The sequence below is a fragment of the Anser anser genome (genome assembly GCF_964211835.1).
Source record: "Anser anser genome assembly, chromosome: 2".
NCBI lineage: Eukaryota > Metazoa > Chordata > Aves > Anseriformes > Anatidae > Anser > Anser anser.
This window is the reverse complement of record NC_139721.1, coordinates 58,885,344-58,901,976: the sequence shown is the minus strand read 5'-3', so window position 1 is coordinate 58,901,976 and position 16,633 is coordinate 58,885,344.

The window sequence follows — 16,633 nt, the reverse complement described above, 5'->3', positions numbered from 1 at the left end:
TAGGTATTTACTTCATCCTTTGCTTACTTGGTATTTATTTCATCCTTTGCTTGCTGCATTTGGAAAACAAATGTGATTTGGCTGAGTCTCCACAGTAAAGAAACTGTGGGTTGATATTCCGCAATCCCTCCCTCAGCACTGCAGCAGTATGTTTTATGATGTATCTTAACATCAGCATGCCAGGAGACAGTTAAAATGGAAAAATCTGAGTCCTGACACATTAGACAGAACACATCTTGCACAGAGTATAACTAGATAGGAGCAGGAAGGACACACACACAGAGTGTAACCGTGGGCAATCACTGTCACAGTGATAGGATGACTCACTAAGTTATACATTTGTAGATAAGTTCTGCTTTACAGTTCTGCAAGTACATTTAAACACGCAGACTGCTCGATGTCTGAGGCCAGATACAGCAATCCTTTCCATTTGTGCATGGCCACCTTTGCAGATAACAGGAGTTGCATTATGAAAAGGAACAGGATTTCCAGACCTGCATTTTAGGAGAGAAATCTGTCAGTATTGACACATTATCTGTATTGAGAGATAACTACATGAATTTTAGACTATCTAGTCTGGCATGTAGCAATTACAGTTTTTGGTGGAATTTTCTGTGTGAGAATATAAGAGCTTTGTGAGGAGGAGAGATTTAAGAACCAGGTGCATGGGAGGATCAAAGAAAAATCTCAAATGTCTTCAATGTTTTATTTTGGAAGTACTTTCCCCTCTAACCCAAGTTAGATGAGAACATTGTGGTTGTAATCTTGGAGAAACATAGGATACTATATATGCATATTTTGTTCCTAGTAACTTGACAGAAAAGCAAAAGATGCCCTTAGCCAGTAGCAGCCAGAGATGCATGGTGATGCTTTAAGCAACAGCTTCCACAACTTGGCTGAAAAGATTGCTTTCTTCAACCAGTTATTCATTTATATCTATTAGTTAGCGTATCTATTTTGCTTAATTTCTCTTATTTTCCTCTTTCCTCTAATTTTCACTGTCTCCTCTTTGTATTGTGCCCTCTAACAATCTTACCACGTTTCCACTGCCATTTTCTAGGCTTTTTTGATTCTCCTTTCTTTCTCTCTCTATGTAGCTGCAGTCAGAAATATACAGAAAATGTCAGATGATGGAGAAACAATCTGTAGTTAAAAATCTTCAGAGTGCTGTGTGGCCTTTCAGGCTGTTTCATAATGATGGTTCTTCTGTAGTGACCCAACATGTTGGCAGTCTGGCATCTTACTTAGGTTTGTGCATTAGTTTGGACTGGCCGAGAAGAGATTAATAGAATATTTTATTAAAATAAGGAGAAAACTTGTTACAAGTAACTTACACATATGGATTTGAGATTTAACATATCTGTATGCAGTAAGTAAACACTTTTCTATGAGCCTTGGGTATTTGTTAAATTTCAGTTATATATTTAGAAACTGCTAACTTTAAATTTGCCTCTTTTGAATTTTTACTACAGTTATCGAACAATTTAAGACTTCCTTTCAATGCAAACCATGCAGATAAGCAATTGCTAATTAATTCTGTCCTGACCTAAGATGATAAACATGCTCTTGCAAATTACTTCATTCTTTCTAACCAATTATTAATTTATGTGATTAAAATACTGTGCAAACAAACTTATCTGCTACTCTTGTTGTTCATACAGTCTATCTTTGGATCAGCGGTTGATACTAGTTAATTAGAATAATGATGCATGGCATATATTTTTCAGACTGAAAAAACCACTGATTTGTTTTTTTGAGAGCTTTTATTTCCTCACCATCTCCTGTTTTTATAGTTTTGAGTGAAATCTAGAGAAAACAGATATGAATGTTATCTCAAAGTGAGCCATTCTAATGTAATGACACAATGTCTGTGGTGTAAACAATTGTTATTACTAAAGAACATGTGTGTGTTCTCTTGGCAAAACTATTTTAACTGAGCATAATTAATATTATATATTCCAGAATGCTGTAACAACACTGATTCTCATCCAGCCAAGGTATATCCATTGAGACATCTTTCTCCTTCCCTTTCTTTCTTAATGTAAGCATCAAAAGAAACAAACTAATGGGCCAACTGTATGTACAACTAATGTTGTACAACTGATTAGCTATATGGGTAATTCATATAATGAAAACATCTCATTTTGTTTGTTTTAAACATGACTAATGCTTTTGTAATATTGTCAAGAATAATTCCAAATTAATTCAAAATGTTTACATTTCAGCAGAACCATGAGGTCTCTATGGATTCTTCAAAGCTTTCTACCACTGTAGTTTGCTACCTTTTGCAAGATAATTTTTAGGGGAACTGTTTGTTTGTCACAGGCATTATGTTAGCCAAGTTCTAGTTGTGCAAGTTCTAAATTTCTGCCTATAGAAAAGGATAGCAAAAGTGATGATTCTACAAAGTCTACAAAGTCTCTCTCTTGTACAATGAAAGACCTAAACATCACAAATTAAAAGTTAATTTGCCTGTGATTATTAAAGTTTAGGCATTAAGACAATTAGCCACTAAGTTCACATAATTTCTGGTTAGATAGGTGTTTGTTTTCTGCAATGAGCTGAAATGGTTGATTTTATGTAACCAAAATAATGAGTGTAATTTAAGCTGTGCCACAACTCAGGTCTCCCAGAAAAATTGTAGTTGTCTGGTCCTGCAGCATCATGGCTAAGATCTGATAAACTGTGGTTCATTTAAATATTTGAACCATGGTTTCTGGAGATGAAAGACCTAAGATGGCAATATCAGATTAAGTTAACAGATTGTTAAAGAAAAATAATATCTCCCTGTCAACTCTGTAAAACCTAGCTGTAAGAAACAGAATTTTTAGACAATGTTCTTCTATCTCAGTGCTTTTGGATTCCACCGATTAACAGGCTGTTCAGCACTTTCATGCTGTTCTAGAGTAACTTGCTGTGTAATGGTAAATAATCTACATTTATAATTTTACAGACCTCATGTGTCTGCACGGTCACTATGTGACTGTCACTGTGATTTTAGGTGACCTAAAACTTAAAAATAAGTTTACCACTAATAAAATCTCATACATAGATCATATAGGTGTTACTAGATTGCAGATATTTTTATTAAACAACAATGATAATGTTTCTTTAATATTTGTATCTTTTCAGTTTCGTATATTCACACATAAGAGCAATATCAAAGAATTGTTTAATTATCCATTCTTTCAGTTGTCTGAAATCAGGAAAAGAACCACACTGGTGAATAAAAGTGGGGAAAAAATATCATAACCATCAGTTGTTTGTATATTTCAATTTCTTAACAGCATGTGACTCAATTACTAGGGAGTTTAATAGGGAAAATGCAGATTGTCTTCTCTGACAAATAGATTTAAAATACCATGGGTGGTCTGTTTCATAGAAAATTAAAAGAGCATCTCTGAAGTGAACAATATGCATTTTTAAATAACAACTAAGACAGTTCTGGACTGTTCCTTCTGAAAACAGACTATTGAATTTAATTGGGATTTCAAGTCTTAACCTTCCAGCAGTGACTCTCTGTAAATATGGTAATATTAGTAAATGCCAGGTGTCTGAATCTAGCTCAGTATGTTAATGTGGAATCTTAATTATTAACAGTCTAATCCAATTCTTCTAGTGCAAGACCACTGGAAGTCTCTGAAATATAATTACACATTTAGAAATAATTCAATGAGAAAAAAAGCATAGTGTTTTTCAAAAGAATTTTTGAAAAATAATATTTTCAAGTCTCTGCCTTTAATGTTTTCTCTTTGCAAATGGTCTAACGTTCTCCTTGTGAGCCCCACCACTCACTGGGTAGAATGTGCTTTGTGACTCAGCACTTACTACAAAGTAATAAAGCCCAGAAGTGGATTTCAATGTTTTATGTTTTAAAATAGGCTATGCAGTGTAAAATTCTAATATACACTCTTCAATTAAAAAAAAAAAAAAAAAGGAAAGAAAAAAAAAGAAACTAATCAAAAGATAGACTACATTAGGAAAGAAATACTTACTGTGAGGGTAGTCAAACACTAAAACAGGCTTCCTGGAGAGGTGGTTGATGCCCAATGCCTGTCAGTGTTCAAGAGGCATTTGGACAATGCCTGTTAATATGCCTCATTAATATACTTTAACTTTTGGTTAGCCCTGAAGCAGTCAGGCAGTTGATGACCTTTGAAAGTCCCCTCCAACTGAACTGTTCTATTCTATTACTACCAAGAATGATTTGGTTCAGCTCTAAAAGGTGTTTGATGAATGCTGTGTTTAACTGACAGAAGTTTAAACTAATGTTGCAGTATTAGCTGTAGAGCCAAGTTATCTGCTGTTATTTGATTTTTATAAACAAATTTTCTAAAATGCTGAGATTACCATCTTGAGCTGTTGCTTGAGTAATACAAAATCATATCTTACTACAGACAGGTATAACAACTGCATGCATGTAAAATGGTGAATTTGCTTGAAAATTATCCTGCTGTGTGGTTCCAAGTGGGCTTTCAGTATGTTGTGGATAATGCCATTTCCAAACAAACAACAACAACAAAAACAGCCCTTATTCTTTTAGAGGGTTTGACTACTGTAACTTAATGCATTTGATGTTACTCTTATGGCCCATCCATGAATATGCTATATTTTTCCATGCTGGGATACTCTTCAATCCTCTTGTTAAAACAGAGGCTGTAAAACAAAGCAGACTATATTTAGATAGTTATTAGTTTCAGTATTTTTTCCTTCTACTGTTCTACTCAGCTGAAGTTTGTAAATATATGTATTTCTAATATAAATATACTCTATTCTGTTCTAGAAACATTCCTAATGCGATCCATCATGTAATTACCATAAACCTGACTGTCTAGGATTCTTAGATCATATTTTCTACTTAAATGCAACTTCATTGGAGCTGCCTACTAATGTTTTTTATGCTTTGAGCCAATGGAGTGTTGGCTTTTCTTTCCTCATTTTTTTCCAACAAAACTTTTAAATTCCTTTTCTGAGAACTTAATAGAGCTGTATGCTGTAAGCCAGCTTCCTTCATTAAAAAAGGAAAGGCCAATGTAAAGGAAGTCAACAGTCTCAGCTTCTCATGTGACTGAATGTTGTTCATATATCATGTTTTATGTCTGTATCATGCTTAGAACGCACAGCAGTTGGACACTTCAGCAGTCGGACCACGATGAGTATGACTTTCATACAGGATTTGCTTGAAAGAAGATAAAAGCATTTATAATAGTGCATTTTTTTTTAATCACAATTTTTATTTTAATGCTGTGCTAGTTTCATGAATAGAGGAAGAAAAAAAAAACAGCAGCTTGATTATGCATTTCTGTGTTATAACCATTTTCAGCTACCTCTTTCAAAGTTATTGGTAATCATGTTGGACAAAGAAGTCACCAAAAGATTCAACAACGTGTCCTATATGCCTTACTTGGCTATGTTTTTTCTTCACTTCTGATTATAATGAATGCTTTCTATTGTATCATAGCTTTTTTAAAAAAAAAAAGTTTTGTTTTTTTTTCATAGTGGTGTTTAGATTCACATTTAAGCTCACTGTCGCATACTGGTTATTTAATAAAAAAAAAAGTTATATTTAGATTCTAACTTACAGTCTAATTAGCATTAAAGTTTGATTAAAGCATTAGTCTTTTTTTTTCTGCTTAATCGAAGGGATTTTATTTTATAAAAAAGTTGACTACTTAATCTGTTTAAATTTCTCTTTTCTGAAGTTTGGGAAGGAAAACTCGGGTTCAGAGTAGGTCTAAGAAGAAATAATGCTATTTTTCTGTTATGATCTGCCTAGTCAGTTTTACTTCTATTACTCCAAGAATTTCTGAATGCATCTTTAAAAACGAACTTGAAAGAGTGTTAACTGAGTGTTTCAGAAAGTTAAGTGCTTAACATGCCAGAAATATCCAAACTGTTGTATGTCTTATAATATGTTGATGGATTGTCATAAGAGATATTTTTAAAGGTCAGTACAGTAGCAGAATACAGATTTAAATGCAGATTTTTTATGGTATAATCAAAGACATGAGAGATGAATTTATAACAATAAAAACTGGGGCACAGGAAAGCATTATCTAACTCTCAGCAAATTATAAAAGACTCTAAAACAAATGCGTATGGTGCATAACTTCAACATCGGTTCCCTGAAATAGGGACTAAAAGCGTGTAGGAAAACCATGTGAAAATATATTTTATTAAGGGATATAGGCAGCATTTAAGGGGTATGTTAGATTTACTTAATTAAAAGATTTAATCTCCGCTTTCCAGTGCGGAACATTTATTGCAATTTTGTTATATACACAAAGGGGAGCAAAAAGGTAGTGGAAGTTAGGCAGTACTGGAAAACACTGGTAAAGAGTGTATCTATCCTTGTATAACATGAAGTATGTAATATATGATATGTTTGTCCATAGATTTTTTTTATTTTTTTTAAATACCATCATAATGACAAACCTGTTCTTAGAGCCAGATCAGTGTTTTCTGAGATTGGAAGCTCTTTGATGTACTAATGAAGGCAAATGGAAGTTCAGTATAAATGTAGAACCTGTTCTACAGGAATCCTTTGTTGACCATGGTAAATGACAAATGTTAGATAGCAAAGAGTTAGCACCTCTTTGAGGTGCTGCTAAACCTCTCCTTTCTGTGCATGAGACTTTTAAAAAGTGTTTGTTATTACTTACGCACAGCTAAAATGGATTATCCCTGTAATTACAGTTTTGTATGTCAAACATCAAACAGTTAAAAATATATATATATATATGGTTATTGTTGGGATTAAACCATGAGCTGTATGTTATTAGCTTGCTTGTAGTGCTTAATGCAGGCTGTAAGTAAGGTGTTTGTAAATCTTGCATAATGCCTTAACATGTTATTGTTGTAATCTTGTGTCATATCTTCTTATATTATTTTACTGTGTTTTTGTTTAAATTATATTGCTGCAGAGTGTTATCAGTTTTAGAAGTTTTTATATCGTGAGCATGAGTAGCAGGCATCACATCACACCTTTGGAATTTCTTCAAAGTGAGCAAGTAACATGCTTCAGGAATATGTATGAACTTGCTTCATCACGATGAGGTTGATGAAATGTGTTGCTCTGTGTCTTAACATGCCCACGGTTTTTACGCAGTATATTGGTTAACAAATGCAAACCCTGAACTATATTGTTGCTTTCAGGAAGGAAACAAATGCTTAGAAGAATAATCAATTTTGAATAGATTTGACATCCTTTATTTGTTTAAAAAAAAATAAAATATTTGAAAATAAAAACTTTTTTTGTTGTTTGTTTTAACTAATAGTTTCTCAGTCCTTTCTCCTGTCTCCTCCTTCACAACTTCTTTAAAGCTTTCATTGGGGCCAATGTGTTCTAAAAAATATTTTCTGAACAAGTTAAAAATTAGCTGTAGAGGAAAACTAGTGGTTTTGACTGCAAAGTTCTAGCTAATGGTGGGGGGATGAAGCGGGCAGTTCATAAATTTGCTGCAATTGAGATTAAAAAAAAAAGTGAGATGCATATTTAATTAACACTGGCTTTTCACCTATGTGATGGAGAGGGGAAAACTTTGTCATGAGGGCTTTAGATTACATAAATGCACTTTGAGAAATAAGAGTTAGTCACACAACTGTTTGGTTTGAAGCAACCTCTCCTATAACTCTGGAAGCTGCTTCTCGTAAGTCCCAAGAAGCCATTATAATTGTTTCACTGTTCATGTAACAGACTGGCATCTATCATTTGAAAAAGTGCAAAGAAGGTTCCAGTTACCCTTGCAGTATTAATTTAAAAATAATAAAAATAATAGTAAGAGTTGGTACAAATTAATCTGTTTAAATATTTACCTGACATTGAGACAGTAAATTAAATAGATTAATTAAAATAGCTCCAGATTCTTGTTGATTAGTTACTTTTTACCCATGCGTGTAATAAGACTGATTCCTATTTTCAGGGCAGTGGAGCAGTGATAAAACTCAGTTAATTTTTTCATTCCTCTTGGCAATCTGTTCTCACTAGTATGCGAGTATTAAAAATTGATCTAATTAGGAAAAAAATAAAGTTGGTGATGATTCTTGGTTTCAGAGAAAGAGAGGTATTTGCATGCCTATGCTTTTAGGTATTTGTTTAAATTATTATAATAATCTTAGATACATAGCTACTTTTTTTATGAGCGAGTATTTGACTCTCTGCTCTACGTATAAAGGATAGTCTAATTTAAAGATGTTTTCACATATCAGTAAAGGGAGAGGAATATAGGAGATTTTTCTTTAAATATTGCCAATAATAAATTAAAAGATAAATTAGTTGTATTTGTTTTCTTCTCCAAAGAATCACAGAATTGTAGGGGTTGGAAGGGACCTCGAAAGATCATCGGGTCCAACCCCCCTGTCAAAGCAGGTTCCTTACAGCAGGCTGCCCAGGTAGGTGTCCAGATGGGCCTTGAATATCTCCAGAGAAGGAGACTCCACAACCTCCCTGGGCAGCCTGTTCCAGTGCTCTGTCACCCTCATCGTGAAGAAGTTCTTTTGCATGTTGATGTGGAACTTCCTGTTCTCCATCTTGTGGCCATTACCCCTTGTCCTGTCGCCACAAACCACTGAAAAGAAGTTGGCCAAATCCCTCTGTCTCTTACACCTCAGGTATTTATACACATTGATGAGATCCCCTCTCAGTCTTTTCCTTTCTCCAGGCTGAACAGACCCAGGTCTCTCAGCCTTTCTTCATAGGGAAGATGCTCCAGGCCCCGTATCATCTTTGTGGCCTTCCGCTGGACTCTTTCCAGGAGATCCCTGTCTTTTTTTGTACAGGGGAGCCCAGAACTGGACACAGTACTCCAGGTGAGGCCTGACCAGGGCAGAGTAGACAGGGAGAATCACCTCCCTTGACCTGCTGGCCACACTCCTTTTAATGCACGCCAGGATCCCATTGGCCTTCTTGGCCACCAGGGCACACTGCTCATGGCCAACCTGTTGTCTATCAGGACCCCTAGGTCCTTCTCCTCAGAGCTCCTCTCCAGCAGGTCGTCCCCCAGCCTGTACTGATACATGCGGTTGTTCCTTCCCAGGTGCAGGACTCTACACTCGCTCTTATTAAACCTCATTTGGTTTCTTCCTGCCCAAGAAGAAGCACGAAGAATTTTAATTTTTGCAACATCATGCTTTCTCTTGCAAAGAAAGAAGGCAGAGTTTCGAACTGGTGCACAAGGCTGATGACAACCTCTATCCACAACACCCTTTGCCATTTTTCTTCGAATGATTTACTATTTGGATGATCATTAGCTGGAAAGGAAAAAATGTTTCCCTAAGCATTCAAGACATCCAGGCTCATATTCCTAATTACTATTCTTTGGAAAGATGACGGCACATTTCAGTGTAATTATTGCTCAGCTGGATATGTTCCTATGAAAAGAAGACTCATTTTACATTATTGTATAAAATGTTAGGATGACATTCACTAACACATGGTGTTTGAATCCAGCCAAGAGTAGACTTGATATTCTTATTGATTTCTAAGGAGAGCAAAATTATGTTCAATAAATCTTGTGAATATTTATTTTCTTTGTATAGAAACTGAGAAATTGATGTTTAATAAAAAACAAACAAACAAACAACAACAAAATTAAAATATAATTGAAAGCGGGATTGGACAAAGACATTACTGAAGATAGCTGGTAGCTTAAAAGACAGCAAACTAAGACTGGCTACTGTAACTCCAACAAGGAAAGAATCCATATTTGTATGTAGAAAACTAGCCCAAAGTGTTTTAGTATGTCCTTAACATATAGTACTATTTAAAACCTGACAAGAAAAACTGGAAGGTGCTGCTTGAAATATGTGATACCTGGGTGTGTAGAAGTCTTCCTGCTTATTTTCATGATGCAATTAAATTGTCATTCCACTTTTTTTTTTTTTTTAATATTGTGTTAGTAAAGTATTTTCCACTGTTCTGATATTGAAGTGCTAAGACTAAAGGTATGAGCTAGATTCTCCTTCTGTATATCAAATGGAATTTGGGAGGTTTGTGCACTTAGAAATTTGTTAAAACGTCTGTAAAAGGAACTGAAAGCAGAATCTTACTCAGAACTTTCCACTGAAAATAATTTCATACATAAACAATTCAGCATTATGATTTTTTGCTCATATGTTTTAGGTGAAGACTTTGCCTGAGTGTAACAGGGAACACTATTTAGGCAGTCAGATATGAATTACTGGTGGTCTTGGTATAATAAGAAGCACATTCAGTTCTGTGCTACGTTTTTCATAATGTGTGAGAAGATTTCACTAAGAGTTTCATAAACAACTTGTTTATGCCAATTTTCAGGATGAACCAAAGGATGGACAAGTTCAGCAGGCACCTTACTCTTAACACTTAATATTCCCTCTAGTGAGTGTAATGACGTTATCTAACGTATCCTGATAATTTTTTTTTTTTAAAAAAAAGCTATATGCTTTTGAATTATCTAATGTGTTTTGATAGTATAAATTGATGCTGAATCAAGAATAACTACTTAATGTTTTGCCAAAACACTTGTACTGTGTGTGCTACAGCTTTCCTATACATAATGGTTACTGAATAAGAGTTGCATTTTGAATCTAAGTTAATGTGTTAGTTCCATACATTTTTTTATTATTATTATGAAAATGGTGACACCTATGTAGCTTTCATAAAATGTTAATAATTATTTTGTAAATTTATTATTTAGTAAAGCTTTATAAGAATAAATTGCATATCAGAAACTATTGGAGAAAAGATAAAAAAAAATGAAATTGTATTGTTAAAAATTTTATTGTAGCCACTCTATATTAAGTTGTTAAATGACATATCAAAGATCATCTTGTCAAAAAGTAGGGATATCAAACAAAACTAATAATTTTTTTATTTATTTATTTTTTGAAAGAAACAAAAACTATTGACTCAGGAAATTCTGGTAAATGGGAGACTAGAGCCTTCAAAAACAGGTGTGGGTTTTTATACCTGTTTGTACAGCTGTGTTTGTAAAGGAGTTGGAAGTATTTGCTGCATCATTCTCATATGATGTTTGTACACCATGCTTTTATAGGAGCCGGAAACATTTACTGCTTCCTATGGAGGCACATCATCTGTCTTCATGCTAGCCCTGGCTTGTGTTTTGACCATCTTTCAGACACTACCATTAGAGCTGAGCTCCTTGCGACACAGTAATAATCTAGTGGCAAAAATCTGTTGGAGGAACAGAGCTTGAACTGTATGACCAATCCAAACTGGAATGGAGCCTCTTACATATATAAAACCAATACATGAAGGTACTTCCAGCACCTGGGAGCAGTTGTTCTCTCTTTGCCTTGCATCTTGCTTGCCTCCGCCTAAACCAGCACTTCCATCTCCTTGTCTCTCTTTTTTGTGCTTAGTGGTGCGGAGTCTAATTGGAGGCCTGTGCTAGCAGTGTCACCCAGGGGTCAGTACTCGGTCCAGTCTTGTTCAACTTATTCATCAACAACCTGGACGATGGAACGGAGTGTACCCTCAGCAAGTTTGCTGATGACACAAAGCTCAGAGGAGTGGCTGATACCCCAGAGGGCTGTGCTGCTATTCAGAGGGACCTAGACAGGCTGGAGAGTTGGGCCAAGAAGAACAAGTTCAACAAGGACAAGTGCAGGGTCCTCACCTCGGGAGGAATAACTCCAAGCACTCGTACAGGCTGGGGGCTGACCTGCTGGAGAGCAGCTCTGCAGAGAGGGACCTGAGACTCTTGGTGGACCATGACTCAGCAACGTGCCCTTGTGGCCAAAAAGACCAATGGTATCCTGGGCTGCATTCAGAAGAGTGTTGCCAGCAGGTCAAGGGAGGTGATCCTGCCCCTCTACTCAGCCCTGGTGAGGCCACACCTTAACTATTGTGTCCTGTTCTGTGCTCCCCAGTACAAGAGGGACATGGAAATACTGGAGTGAGTCCAGAGGAGCGCTACGAAGCTGATTAGAGGACTGGAGCACCTGTTGTACAAGGACAGTCTGAGAGAACTAGGCCTGTCTAGCCTGGAAAAGAGAAGACTAAGGGGAAACCTCATCAATGTATATAAATATCTGAGAGGAGGCTGTCGAGAGAATGGAGCCTGTCTCTTTTCAGTTGTGCCCAGCGACAGGACGAGAGGCAACAGGCACAAACTGAAGCACAGGAAGTTCCGGCTGAATATGAGGGGGCACATCTTTACTGTGAGGGTGACAGAGCACTGGAACAGGTTGCTCAGAGAGGCTGTGGAGTTGCCTTCTCTGGAGATATTCAAAACCCACTTGGATGCCATCCTCCACAATGTGCTCTAAGTGATCCTGCTCAGCAGGGGGTTGGACCAGATGATCTTCGGAGGTCCCTTCCAACCTCAGCCATTCTGTGATTCTGTGAAACCTTCCATTCTGTACGTTGTGCTGTACTTACACTGCTGAAAAGGGAGCTCCATGATTCATAAAACCAATTCCTAATCCCCTACCATTGGGAAGGCTCTGAAAGCTTATGCAAATGTCATTAGAGCAATGTCATTACCTGACATTCCAGCAACTGTGTTGCCTAGATCTGCTGTCTAGTCTTCCTGAATGAGCAGAGAAATCACCAGCTGCCAGGCCCAGCAATCTAAAAGTAAATAAATAAAATAAGTTTGCAAACAAATTGAAAAAACTGAAATGCCTTTGTTTCTTTAGACATTCCCCCTCGTCCCTCCTCAAAATCTTTGTGGCATTGGAGCCTATAAAAAACTATGCTATTTCGCATTGAAGAAACAGTGTCTGTATTTATATATGTGTCTGTATGTGTATATATAAACTAAATAATATTTGGGGGTTGCATCTCTGATCCATTGGGTCTTCCTTACTCTTTGTACACAATGCTGTCTTCTATATACACCATGTTTTATATATATGGAAGATATACTGTATAGAGATTTGAAACAGGACAAAGAATTTTAAGAATCTCTTCCAGTTAATTTTAACTTCTGATTCTTCTACTCCCAAGTGCTTAAAATAAAAACAGCAAAGAACTGTGTTTTATTTATTTATTTATTTATGGAGAATAAGTAATGCATGGGCAATCTTAGAAATCCTGAAAAAGCTGTGTCAGATATTGAACTCAGGTTGTCAGAACTAAAATACTTTCTTGCCTCTGTTTTTAACATTAGAGAGTTCTCAGGTGAGAACAAGAGCTCTGTTTATTGAAAGTATCAGTACTTGAGACTAATACTTCTGTTTGTTTGTTCATTTGCTTGCTGTGATGGAGATCTACACTCTAGACCTGTTCCTTGGGATTCTGAGCTCTAGTCTTACATAAAGAAATTTTAAAGGCAAATCTAGGAAAAATCACAAGAGTAGAAGATATGTTTTTAAACAAGAAGTAGACTTCATTCAAAGTTGAAGCTTTAAATTAAGGTGTGGAATAGGAGCCAACTTGAATTCTTCAAGATAGCAAAAAACCTCCTGTGATCCAACCTAATAAATGTCCTTCTCTGTTTTATTCTTTGAACTCACACTGCTCAAACTGAATCTATTTCAAATTAGCATTGCCTGTCTGGGTAAGAGATCCATATCTACTTCATTGCTTGGGAAGTTAGGCCAGTGGGTTGTAATCACAGGCCTGGTGATTTATAGGTTTCTCTGTGTGGGAAAGTTACTGTTCAGTGACCTGAGGTTTGAATTTACAGTACTGCTAGCTTATTCTACTTCCGTTTTTAATACGGTTGTGAACAAGCTCCTTTGAAAGTGAACCTACAGTGCTCAAAGTATTTAACCTAGCAAATTACTAAACTATAAATTCTAGCTTATTTATGAACTTTTTATAGACAAACCATTTTTTTTCTTTCTGTTGAAACTTATTCATTGCAATTTTCGCAATTTATATATATATATTTTCCTATGAAGTTATCCTAGTTACAGTTGCTACTGTTAATAAAGTACATGAAAAAAAAAAAGAACCAATTAAAAATTTACTATGGAAGTACTACAGAGTGAAGATGAAGTGCAGAAGTAAGGCCTGCAGTATGACTCAGGCTATTATTTTACCTTGGCTCTGTTCTAAATGCGATGACATGATGCCTTAAGCACAAATGATGTTTCTTCCTTTTATGAGGTACACATAGTTGTTTGACCTTTCTGTGTTCTGCATATGCTGCAACATTCTAGGTGTGTGTCTTTCACGTTGGCACTGTGGACACTGGGAAAAAATATCCTACCAAATGGAGTGAAAACAGGGGCTTACACAGTCATTGTAAGCCCAGTATAAGTCTAAAATACAGTAGACCAAGCAGCTCGAGCAGAGTGCAAGGTAAGTCCTATGAACCAGCTTGGATGGGAGCTGCCTTGAAGTAGTTTCTCTGTATGAAGACTGGTGGTTTTGTTGTTTCAGAAACCACCTATAATTATTTAATGCTACTAATTTCCTCCAGGTTCTAGAAAGACAAAGTTGCCCTATACACCTTGAAACACACTGGCTTCTTGTCTAAGGCTTCATTTGAAGCATTTCTTCATTGTAATTCATCTGTAAATAGGGTGTTGTAATACTTGCTCACACTCAACAGAGTAGTTGCCAGTGCTTTCAGGTTCTTTAATGAAAGGCACCCTCACTGCAAATTGATATATGAATTTTAAGAAACTTCTGGGTGTGTGCTGTAACAAAGTTCATGTTACTTTGACAGCCTATTGCCCTTGTAATATGAAAGTTTTTAAAGGTCCGATGTACTTTATGCAGATTCCTAACATCTGGTTTTTTTTTTTCTTTTTTTTTTCTTTTTTCTTTTTTTTTTCCCGTCTCTATTCACATTTCTCGTTAAGCATGAATGTTCCTGAAATCTTGGGAGCAGGTAGTGATGCAAGTTAATGGCTTCCTCAAATATCCATACTTGTCAGGTAAATTTTTATTCCATCACTTACTGTTATTTCTGCAAAAAACACTTACTGTTATTTCTGCAAAATTGTAAGTTTAAGGTGAACTCTAGGTCCAATGATCAAAGGAATACAATTATAAGACCAAGTGCAAAGAGTGAACATTAGGGCTGCCTAAGTTGAGTAGCTAAAATGTGCCTAAGTTGAGTAGCTAAAATGTTTTGTAACCACTGTAGTTGCCCCAGCATCCCACTAGATGACACTTTCACCAAAACACATTAATCACAATTCACATACATGCTGATTCTTCCCTTAGTCCCCTGTTCAGCTGTCATTTTGTGTTCCCTTTCTTGAAAGGATTCCTTGGATGCTTGATTACTCTGACTTTACTATTGTTCCTGAATATGTTAGTGACTCTGTGGAGCTGCATCAGTGAAGTTCATAGGTGTTCTTTCTGTGATTGCTATGCCCTCATCTTCAATTCTTGCCCTTTCCTAGTGACATAATGGGCAATTGAAAGCTAAGAAGATTTCTGATACTTAGCAGGCACTCCACTTGACTTTGTCAATGCTCAGCATATGTCACTCTACAGTAGTGCAAGTAATATATAATTTTCAAAGTACAATAAAAGACAAATGTAATCCATACTATTTTAATAACAATTACTCCATAAATTAAAAAAAATCTCAAAACTCTTACTGCATAGATGATTGTACAGTAACGTCCAGAGTCAAAATATTAAATAAATTTAATAGTCTAAATAGCTTAAATTCCTCATAAATGTGTCATTTTGCAGAAATTTCAGGCCTGCTTCAGGCATATCATCTTTGTACATTTCAGGGGACTGCTGGATATGTAAGTAAGACACTAGTGATGTGAAGAGGACATCTTGCACAAACGATGAGTGAAATATTAGGGAAAGAGATGGATGCAAAGGGGAAAAGCATCCCCCGCTGGGACTGAGGGACTATCAATGTTTGTTTGGTGCTCCTCACTGTTAGGCAGGTAGAGGAGACATTTCTGTCCAGAAGGAGACTCAGCTCCCTTGGAGGTCAGCAGTCAGGACACATCAGCTGTTTAGACAGGCCGTGAGCTGAGTGGCAAATCCTTTCCGTAACTCATATCACTGTTTCCTGTTTGTGCTCAGTCTCCCACAGCCCTGGGTTTTTCTTTAGGGCAGTGGCCCTGTTGCCTGAACGATCTGGGACCCACTTGTTTGATGTTGGCGAGGGCTTGGAAGGCAAGAGGGGTAAGAATAGACTGAGAGCAGATAGAAGGCTAGTATGCTATGATTTTCTCCCTTGTTAAAGATTCTTCTTACTCTAGGCAATTGGGACTCGGGCTTGAATGAGAGGACCAACCAGTCTGATAGCTGTGAGCTGGCAGTAGCAATTGGATGGCTTTGCACGTACTGATAGGCAGGAACCTGGCCATCTTAGAGACTTTGCTTTGGGGCTGGGTATCTGTAAAGTGATCCTGCAGAGACAGATAGGCACCAAAGCAGCTTCAAGGATCTAAGCAAGCATACTTACTAAAGTCAGTGACTCATGTCCATACAGAAAGTGCTCAGCTTCTGATTCAGTCCTTTATTATTTTAAACTCTTAATTAAGTCTCTTTGAACCCACAGGTGCAGCAACTTACTGATGCATATTTGTTTTCTTTTATTTGTCACAGGATTTCATTTACCAAAATATTTTAGGCTGGTGGTTGAACTAGAGATATTCCAGGGGATTTAAATGTTTTTTTAGAAACTCTGACCAGCTTTGGTCATTTTCTGTTTATAGGTCTGGGACTATCATTTTGTCACCTAAAAAGCTCCATCAA